The sequence below is a fragment of the Neoarius graeffei genome, chromosome 21 (assembly GCF_027579695.1).
Source record: "Neoarius graeffei isolate fNeoGra1 chromosome 21, fNeoGra1.pri, whole genome shotgun sequence".
NCBI classification, from domain to species: Eukaryota; Metazoa; Chordata; class Actinopteri; order Siluriformes; family Ariidae; genus Neoarius; species Neoarius graeffei.
Window position 1 is genome coordinate 43,305,764 of NC_083589.1, and position 11,193 is coordinate 43,316,956.

The window sequence follows — 11,193 nt, forward strand, 5'->3', positions numbered from 1 at the left end:
TTGAAGTTAATCTGTTAGTTTACGTTTTAAACAACGGTCTATAACAGTTATAATGTAAGTATAACAGTGTAAGTTATAAAAGGAATTAGCTTAATAAAAGTGCTGGCAAGTTGCTCTGGTTTAAGAGGAATAAAACACACGAGGATGTGCTGTTGGAAAAGAATCAGCTTTGGGCAGGTAACTACATCACACCAGCTCACTGCTGATTATTTTCCTATAACAACATGCCTAGTTATGTTTTATTCTTTGCATTATGTGCTAGCACTACTGTATGTATTCAGAAAGAAAGAAAAAAACTGGAACAAACTAGAGCCAGAGAGATTAGACTAACCACACAGTTTCTGCCACATTACCCAAGGGGTTCTACCTCTAAAAAAACGTGATACATTACAAACAACATTAAGTTATGGGCTGATTAGCATAATTATGGAAAAAACAGCATTCATCTGAATGAGCTTATGAAGGGCAATGAGTCTAATTTACTCATTCTCTGACTTTCATTGGCACTGAGTAGAAAGTGGGGGGGGATAAAAATATGCTGTATTTTTGCTTGGCATAAGATAGCTGGGTATCTTGGGAGTTTAGAAAGTTAATGAAAGCGTGTGTGTGTGTGTGTGTGTGTGTGTGTGTGAGCGCATGTGTGTGTGTGTGTGTGTGTATTAGAGCTAACTGGTGGCAGGAACATCAGAGTCTTAACTAAACAAACCAACACTCGGCATCGTGTTTTCTGCACAGCGGGATGACAGACAGCCCATAATGCACAAACTACAAAGTTGGTGAAGTGTTACTCCAGTCCACTTAGGTGCTTCCACCAGCGTACTGCAGTCATATACAGCTTACCAACAATTTCACAGTAATTTAGAAACAGTGGGAAGTCCAGTATGGGATTGTACCTCACTGACACTGTGGCAGTTATGATGGATCAGTGTTGTATTTCACTAAAATGCATGCTTGCTCCTTGCACAAGAGAATTACTCGAAAAAAGCCATGCCATTGAAAATATATCACTGCACAGAAATATATAAATGTGCCAGTTAAGTATCTCGTTTTATTTGTAGTCATAGAGTTCATCTGTATTTAATCATATACTTTTCAGGAAAGCATCATGTTCGAAATAAGGCCCAAACCTAAGAAGAAATCCACATCAATTTCTGGAAACAAACTAGAAACAGATGCCTCAGGTCTAACAAAAGAACACCATGCCCAGGTTTATAAGGCTTTCCACACAATCTGAAAGCATTTCCCATAAAAAAGCATTTATAACTGTGAAACGCCAGTCAATAAATTGCACTGCCCTCCGATGTTCCATCTGGCAGAAAACAGATGATCGATATGTCGTGACAAAACCACCTCACACCCCCGGAACATTCTCCAAAATTTTTCATGAAAGGTGGAAAAGGCTAGTTGGAGGAATAATATACCCAATACATCCTGATGTTATCCACAGTATGGATTTACACCTCTACACACCCCTGCTCATTTTTCAGGGCATATCAGCATCTAAATGTGGGTTGGGAGGAAAAGAAGCGGTAATGTAGCACGACCCTGTTTGTGCTATTGTATTTTTTTTTCATAGTGTGTGAGGCCGAGAAGGTCTTGCAGTATGCATGGTAAAGAATACTTTCTTTATGATTTAATCATGAACCAAATCCATTTTCTACAGCCAAAGGTGCTGCGGGATGAGAAACATGGCTATTACCACCAGATGTGTGAATCAGTGATTGATTCTTTACATTTATCTTTATATTCTTCATTTTTTTCTTTAGTATCACTCTACTCTATACATTGTCCAGTGATGAATGTTGTCCATGCTACTAATTAAATATAAATTTAATGAAACTCAATCCAGAAACAACATACTGTATATCCTGCACAATATCACATACCGTATTATTATACATACAGGCCACTTTTTCCATGGAATAAAAACATGTATTCTATTCCCTTCTAGTGGGTTTATTGATGGCATACAATATTATCATCATGTCGCTTATCCTCCATGTATTACGCCGCTCTCCCCAATGGAGAAAGAGCATGCAATATTGTTATAATATTGCACGTTGTCAAGACAACATGATGTCACACATCAGAGCTCATGCGAATATCCAATGGCAAAACTTTTCTGCTGCGCATGCACAGAATCATTTCTTTGTTGGCTGGGAAAGACAGAAGACAAGGCTAATCCAGTTCTACTGCTGGGATTAGCTATGCTATAATTAAGCAATAAATAAATAAACTAAAAACTGAAACCAAAAATGTGCTGGACACCCGAAAGGCTACCAAAACTTCATTAAATATTCTTCACGCATATTTACAAGAGAAAAACATACCAACGGACATCGAAAAGCTGGAAAAGAGACATATCGGAGATGTAAAACTTCCATGCTAGCGAGTGACCATGACAGTTTGTAACAAACATGGCCGCAAGGTTAGCTTTGTTAAAAGCCGAAGATTTTGGGAGAATTTTGGCTGCCATTTTAATCGGAACACACGTATGCGCAGTGCACAATTGTTACACTCATTCTTACAGCACAATGACATAGTGGCTAGCGCCTCTATATGAGGCAGTAGCCACAAATATCTATACTGAGATAAAATAGAACAGATATAAACAGAACAGATACAAAGAGTTTCCATGCCATATCTACAGAACCTAGAACAATAAATCATTTTTAAAGGAACTCTTAGGCCCCATTTAAATCTTTTATTTACTTGCATTTTTGCTGATTTTAGCACATGAACATTTTTGTTCTACACTGAATAATAATTTAACTGGCATTCTGGTTCTACAAAACAAAAGCAAAGTACACAAACACCTCCACTCCTCTCATTACAAAAGACCAGATTTAATGAATATGCAAAATATTCATGCCTACCCCTTCCCCCAGAAAACAGGTGTAATAAAAGAACACTAGCAAACTGCAAGCTGCATAGAATACACCCATAGGATATAATATAAAATAAATATATTGGGGAAAAATATGATTCATGTACAGCCTGTACAATAAAATAATGTCTATCAGTTCCACTCCTGCCATACTGACACTAGCTTAATGGTATAATTTGTGTGGGAAATCACATCTGATCACACTACAGAGGCTACAGAATGCAGCCAGGAAGAACACCGTTCCATCAGGACAATGCTCCGGCCCATACCTCATTGGTGGGGATGGCAAAAATCCGTGACTGTGGCTTCCAACTCATCCCTCACCTGCCATACTCACTAGACCTCGCACCCTCTGACTTCCAGCTGTTCCCAAACCTGAAAAAGGATCTGGCCAGACAACATTATTCCACCAATGAGGAGGTCATGGAGGCTGTGGATGCCTACCTCGGGGCCCAAACTAAGGACTTCTACCCCAGCGGGATCCAGGCACTCCACCACCGGTGGAGAAAGTGTGTTGATTAGAAGGGAGATTATGTTGAAAAATAAAGCATTGAAAGCTTTCTATTGGCTGTCATTTCCTGGAGACTCAAAACTTATCAGTCACCCCTCATATACAATCAATCAATCAATCAAGTTTATTTGTACAGCGCTTTTAACAATAAACATTGTCACAAAGCAGCTTTACAGAATTTGAACGACTTAAAACATGAGCTAATTTTATCCCTAATCTATCCCCAATGAGCAAGCCTGTGGCAACGGTGGCAAGGAAAAACTCCCTCAGACGACATGAGGAAGAAACCTCGAGAGGAACCAGACTCAAAAGGGAACCCATCCTCATTTGGGCAACAACAGAGGTTTACAGTGCATATACAGTTTACAGTGCATACAGTGCATATACAGTGCATACCATAAACCTAAGGACAAGACTGAATTGTTTGTTATCCAAATATCAATATCCAGGCATGACTCATATTCAGAGACACTTATGCAAGGAGGTGGGACAGTGATGTAGCAGTTGTGTTACATTCGGTGAAGACACAGTGGTCATGGTATTGAATGGGAAGGCTACACAAAATTCTATGATAAAACAATTATGGTTGAACTTTATAGCACAGGGTGATATCAAAAGCACAACTGTTACACATACCACTGAAAAATATGCAACACCATTTTTTTTTACAGATCAATTGCTTCCATAATCATGACATGTTGTTGCTTGTGAATAGCAAGCATTATCCAGCTCTTCTGTTCAAAACACACAAACCTGATGGTGTAGCTACCTGGAACTTTGGTTGGACAATGTTGTCAATTTACGTCTACTTTCTCCATTTTTGAAAAATAGGTTCTTGAGAAAGTAATCCACCTTGTTCATGTTTACTACGCCCATGAATGTATTTCACTTCTCAGTCACTGCTGACGACATGTAATAATGTGTCAGTGAAGTGTGTTTAAATAAGTTAGCCCCAGTGCACAAGAACTCTATGGCATGTTTCAACAAGAGTCATCAGGAGATGACATATCCCCCCGGCCCCCACATGAAACCCCACTCCAAATTTTCCTAAGTTGAATTGGTTGCCATGGAAATACGGAAAAAAATAAAAATCACAGAAACCCCAAAATGTCAAAAAGCACAACTCCTCTGGGGTGGCACGGTGGTGTAGTGGTTAGCGCTGTCGTCTCACAGCAAGAAGGTCCGGGTTCAAGCCCTGTGGCCGGCGAGGGCCTTTCTGTGTGGAGTTTGCATGTTCTCCCCGTGTCCACGTGGGTTTCCTCCGGGTGCTCCAGTTTCCCCCACAGTCCAAAGACATGCAGGTTAGGTTAACTGGTGACTCTAAATTGACCGCAGGTGTGAGTGGTTGTCTGTGTCTATAGCTGTGTTCACATATATACCGGTACGATAGTCGTATAACTGTATCGATACAAAGTATACTGGTACAGTTTAGTGCATCTGTCCACACTAGCAAGAAATGTTTGTGGTTTTCTTTCACGGTAGTTGAAATGCGCGTGCGCGAAATGTTTCCGTGGTTACCAAGTAACTTCCTTCCGAGAATATGGCGGATGAAACAAAGTGTGTGCTTTTTGTTGTCAATGTACAGTCTGTATTTCTGGTGGTCATTTATTCAGTTGAATCGTATAAAACGCGCGAGGCAGTTGAGAAAGAAACAAAGAAAACGAATCTTGTATTGTATTGTATGAATAACCTGGAAGAAGTAGGAATGGTTCATTGCGCATGCGCATTATATTTGTATCGATACAGAACCGCTTCATCTGTCCACACTACAGCGAAGCGCTACAGTACCGATACTGTACCGGTACGAAACCCATACATTTGTGGGTTTCGTACCGATACAGTTATACCGCTACAGTACCGGTATAGTTGCTAGTGTGGACAGGTGTTGCGGTACGAAAGTAGCATCGTATCGGTACAAAATCCCTAGTGTGGACAGGGTATATGTGTCAGCCCTGTGATGACCTGGCGACTTGTCCAGGGTGTACCCTGCCTCTCGCCCGTAGTCAGCTGGGATAGGCTTCAGCTTGCCTGCGACCCTGTAGAACAGGATAAAGCAGCTAGAGATAATAAGATAAGACAACTCCTCCAGTCACTTAACATAACTGTCAGGTTTCATGAAAAAATTCCTAATAGTTTTTGAGTTATGCTCCGGACACTAAAATGTTTACAGACAGACAGATGGACAGAGCGATAGCTATATCCCCCTGCATTATATTGCCGGGGGGATAACAAGTGTATTCAGTTCACACAATTGTCACTGATAGGCTGCATGAATCTACAATCTGGGATAGAAAGAAATCAGCCCTAGCCTACTTCAATAATAATAATAATAATAATAAGTTAAATTTATATAGCGCCTTTCAAAAAACCCAAGGACGCTTTACAATATAGACAAGGGAAGAGGAAAAAAAATAAATGAAAGGATAATAATTAATAAGTAAATAAATAAATAAATAAATAAAAAGTAAAAAGTCCACCAAGTAGGGGTCAGGATGTAATTCCCGTGGTGTAGCAGCCACAGTCCCACCAAAAGGCGCACGAAAACAAGTCCCACATCTCCAGCACCGCCGCCGTGACGCCGTCAGCAACATCACTCGAACACCACACCGTGGATCCACAAAGCGAGCAGAGAAACTCCGCCACACAGAGCGCTGGTGTGTCCCAAACCTCCTGCACAGCCGCCACGACACCACCGAGCAACATCGCTCGGAACATCACGCCAAGCGTTAAAGCACAGAGTGCTGGACAACCACGATGTAAAATGAGCAACAAGCTCACTGCAGTCCACAGCTGGGAGCGCAGGCATCACCCACGGCGAACCAAGGCCTGGAGGGAACCGACGCCCAAAACTAGGTCCGGAGCTACACCACAACCGGTGGACAAAACACCCAAACAAACATCAAACTACACAAACACACAGAAAAAAAATAGAAAAAGAAATAAAATAAAATAAAATAAAATAAAATAAAATAAAATAAAATAAAAAAGCTCTGCTGAGAAGCGGCAGCCAGAACGGGCATGACGTACTCTCAACCGGAAATGGAAACGAAAAAATATTTATTTTTACTTCAAACCGTTGGTGGTGCTTCTGTTCTTGGTTCCTCAAAAAATTCACTTTGAGCCATTTGTTAAAGGCAAATAAGGTAACATGGATGCTAAAAAAAATCCTTATTTTTTTAATGTACATTTTCCTTGAATTAGCTATGATAGCCCATTTAAGCCAGCTGGCCCTGGCTACAGTTATCTTAAAGTGAACACTAATACTCATGAATTTTTATAACTCCGGAACTGTTTACTGCTCTGTGTTTCATCCACTGCCATGAGAAGTGATTCACTATATAGTCCTGATGATTATTTCCCAGAAGTGCATTACATATAATTTTTTGAACATGAGTTAAGTCTGGGGCGGCATGGTGGTGTAGTGGTTAGCACTGTCGCCTCACAGCAAGAAGGTCCAGGTTCGAGCCCCGTGGCTGGCGAGGGCCTTTCTGTGCAGAGTTTGCATGTTCTCCCCGTGTCCGCGTGGGTTTCCTCCGGGTGCTCCGGTTTCCCCCACAGTCCAAAGACATGCAGGTTAGGTTAACTGGTGACTCTAAATTGACCATAGGTGTAAGTGTGAATGGTTGTCTATGTGTCAGCCCTGTGATGGCCTGGCGACTTGTCCAGGGTGTACCCCGCCTTTCGCCCGTAGTCAGCTGGGATAGGCTCCAGCTTGCCTGCGACCCTGTAGAACAGGATAAAGCGGCTAGAGATAATGAGATGAGATGAGATGAGATGAGATGAGATGAGTTAAGTCTGGGGCGGCACAGTGGTGTAGTGGTTAGCACTGTCGCCTCACAGCAAGAAGGTCCGGGTTCGAGCCCCATGGCTGGCGAGGGCCTTTCTGTGCAGAGTTTGCATGTTCTCCCCGTGTCTGCGTGGGTTTCCTCCGGGTGCTCCGGTTTCCCCCACAGTCCAAAGACATGCAGGTTAGGTTAACTGGTGACTCTAAATTGACCATAGGTGTAAGTGTGAATGGTTGTCTATGTGTCAGCCCTGTGATGGCCTGGCGACTTGTCCAGGGTGTACCCCACCTTTCGCCCGTAGTCAGCTGGGATAGGCTCCAGCTTGCCTGCGACCCTGTAGAACAGGATAAAGCGGCTAGAGATAATGAGTTAAGTCTGATCATTGCTTTTTCTGTTACACTGAAGATAGAATTAGATCATAGTGGATCATCCACTCCCAATTTATGATCCGCATGTTTGATTTAACATAGGTTTTTACACCGGATGCCCTTCCTGAAGCAACCCCCTCCCAATCTTAGGGCTTGGGAAAAGCACTAAGTATGCACTGGCTTGTGCAACCCCAGTGGCTGGGTATTTTTAGCTAATCTGCATGTCTTTGAACTGTGGAAGGAAACTGGAGCACCCGGAGCAATGTTTTTCATAAAAATACATTCCAATAGGTTAAAACTGGGTGTAGTCTCTTTTATTTGTTATTTCTCATAATTCATTTGTAAGGAGGTGTGGTCAAACCTGCCAGTTGACCAGGGTCTTTCTGTGTGGAATTTGCATGTGCTCCTTATGCCTGCGTGGGTTTCCCCAGGGTGCTCTGGTTTCTTACCACAGTCTAGAGATATGCGGATTAGGTCAACTGGGTAAATTGCCCCTAGGTGTGAATGTGAGTGTGAATGGTTCTTTGTCTCTGTCTAGGATGTACCCCACCCCATTTCTCATCGATGACCCTCAATGGATAAGTGGCATAGATAATGGATGGATAGATTTTTGTTAATTTGTTGTTTCTTTTGATTTTGCACACAGGCACCTTTATTTCAAAAGTGCTGGATGAAATAAAGGTTTTTTATTCATGGTCCCTCATCTGGATGTGAAACTTCATTTAAAAACAGTTTCAAATGTAGTGACTGGATTTATTACAAGAAGCCAAGCCAAGAAGCCTTTATTTATCACATGCACACTTAAGCACAGTGAAATTCCTCCTCTGCATTTAACCCATCTGAAGCAGTAAACACACATATGCATACACAAGCGAGCAATGAACACACACACATACAGTACCCAGAGCAGTGGGCAGCTATGCTACAGCGCCCAGGGAGCAGTTGGAGGTTAGGTGCCTTGTTCAAGGGCACTTCAGCCCAACCTTCAGGATATGGATGCCTCATGTTAACCTAACCACATGTCTTTGGAACGTGGGGGAAACCAGAGCACCCAGAAGAAGCCCACAGGGAGAACATGTGAACTCCACACAGAAAGTCCCCTGTCGGTCACTGGGCTCAAACCCAGAACCTTCTTCCTGGGAGGTGACCGTGCTAACCACTAAACCACCGTCCCACTTAGTCAACTGTGTTTAACTTGTGTTTTTCTTATCATGGAAACACATAATAGAATTGCACATCAAAATCTGTCCTGAATCAGAGTATTTTGGTTAGTTGTACTGAATATGGGGCGGCATGGTGGTGTAGTGGTTAGCGCTGTCACCTCACAGCAAGAAGGTCTGGGTTCGAGCCCCGTGGCTGGCGAGGGCCTTTCTGAGCGGAGTTTGCATGTTCTCCCCGTGTCCGCGTGGGTTTCCTCCGGGTGCTCCGGTTTCCCCCACAGTCCAAAGACATGCAGGTTAGGTTAACTGGTGACTCTAAATTGACCGTAGGTGTGAATGTGAGTGTGAATGGTTGTCTGTGTCTATGTGTCAGCCCTGTGATGACCTGGCGACTTGTCCAGGATGTACCCCGCCTTTCGCCCGTAGTCAGCTGGGATAGGCTCCAGCTTGCCTGCGACCCTGTAGAACAGGATAAAGTGGCTAGAGAGATAATGAATGTACTAAATTTCAAATAGATATTAGTTTAATCTTCCATCCATTATCCATAACCACTTATCTTGTGCAGGGTCACAGGCAAGCTGGAGCCTATCCCAGTTGACTATGGGCGAGAGGCGGCGTACACCCTGGACAAATCATGTCATCGCAGGACTGACAGAGACAAACAACCATTCACACTAACATCTACAGTCAATTTAAATCCACCAGTTAACCTAACCTGCATGTCTTTGGACTGTGGGGGAAACTGGAGCATCCAGAAGAAACCCACGCAGACACGGGGTGAACATACAAACTCCACACAGAAAGGCCCTTGTTGGCCACTGGGCTCAAACCCAGAACCTTCTTGCTGAGAGGTGACAGTGCTAACCACTACACCACCGTCCCGCTTAGTCGACTGTGTTTAACTTGTGCTTCTCTTATCATGGAGCTGAACACCAAAATCTGAACATTATCCATAGCCGTTTATCCTGTTCTACAGGGTCGCAGACAAGCTGGAGCCTATCCCAGCTAACTATGGACGAGAGGTGGGGTACACCCTGGACAAGTCAGCATGTCATCACAGGGCTGACACATAGAGACACACAACCATTCACACCTCTGGTCAATTTAGAGACACCAATTAGCCTAACCTGCATGTCTTTGGACTGTGAGAGAAACCCACGCAGACACAGGGAGAACATGCAAACTCCACACAGAAAAGCCCTCGTTGCCTGCTGGGCTCGAAACCAGAACCTTCTTGCTGAGAGGTGACAGTGCTAACCACTACACCACCGTCCCACTTAGTCAACTGTATTTAACTTGTGCTTCACTTATCATGGAGCTGAACACCAAAATCTAAGCATTATCCATCCATTATCTGTAGCCGCTTATCCTGTTCTACAAGGTCGCAGGCAAGCTGGAACCTATCCCAGCTGACTATGGGCGAGAGGCGGGGTACGTTCTGGACAAAGTCGCCAGGTTATCGCAGGGCTGACACAGAGACAAACAACCATTCACACTCACATTCACACCTACGGTCAATTTAGAGCCACCAATTAACCTAACCTGCATGTCTTTGGACTGTGATGGAAACCAGAGCCAAGCAAAAGCCAAAGTCCTTCCCACGCCATGTGGCGCATACAGTAAGGCGGCTCCAATCTCCATTTCCATAGCCCTCGGCCTCTCACCTATTACATAGCTAGGCTTACAGTAAGGGGCTAATCCTCTGGTAACCGCAAGAGTTTGACTCCCCACTCATATTTGTATTGCAGCGTGCCTTGCCAGACGGCAGTAGGTACAATTTTTTATGATGGTCTTTGGTATGACCCGACCATGCGATCGAGAGGCGGACACGCTAACGACTAGGCCACTCGCCGGTGAAACCAGAGCACCCGGAGGAGACCCACGCAGACAACATGCAAACTCCACACAGAAAGGCCCTCGCCGGCCGCGAACCTTCTTGCTGAGAGGTGACAGTGCTAACCACTGCACTACTGTCCCACTTAGTTGCACTAAATATCAAAATGTAGCCACAGGTGACAGATTTAGATATTAGTTTAATCTTGGCTGTCTAAACTAAAATAAATAGAATTAATTCTGGGCGGCACGGTGGTGTAGTGGTTAGCGCTGTCGCCTCACAGCAAGAAGGTCCAGGTTCAAGCCCTGTGGCCGGCAAGGGCTTGAAATAGCCTATTTCATGTTCTTTCCCAGGCCTGAGGACCAATACATCCTACACCTAGTGACTGATGTGGTCACACAAATAATCCATCTTTATATCATTAGTCTATGAAATGCAAGCCCTTGTCCTAATTAGCCATCATTAAGCTTTAATATGTGTAACCATGGGGCGGCACGGTGGTGTAGTGGTTAGCACTGTCACCTCACTGCAAGAAGGTTCTGGGTTCGAGCCCAGCAGCCAGCGAGGGCCTTTCTGTGCGGTGTTTGCATGTTCTCCCCATGTCCGCGTGGGTTTCCTCCGGGTGCTCCGGTTTCCCCCACAGTCCAA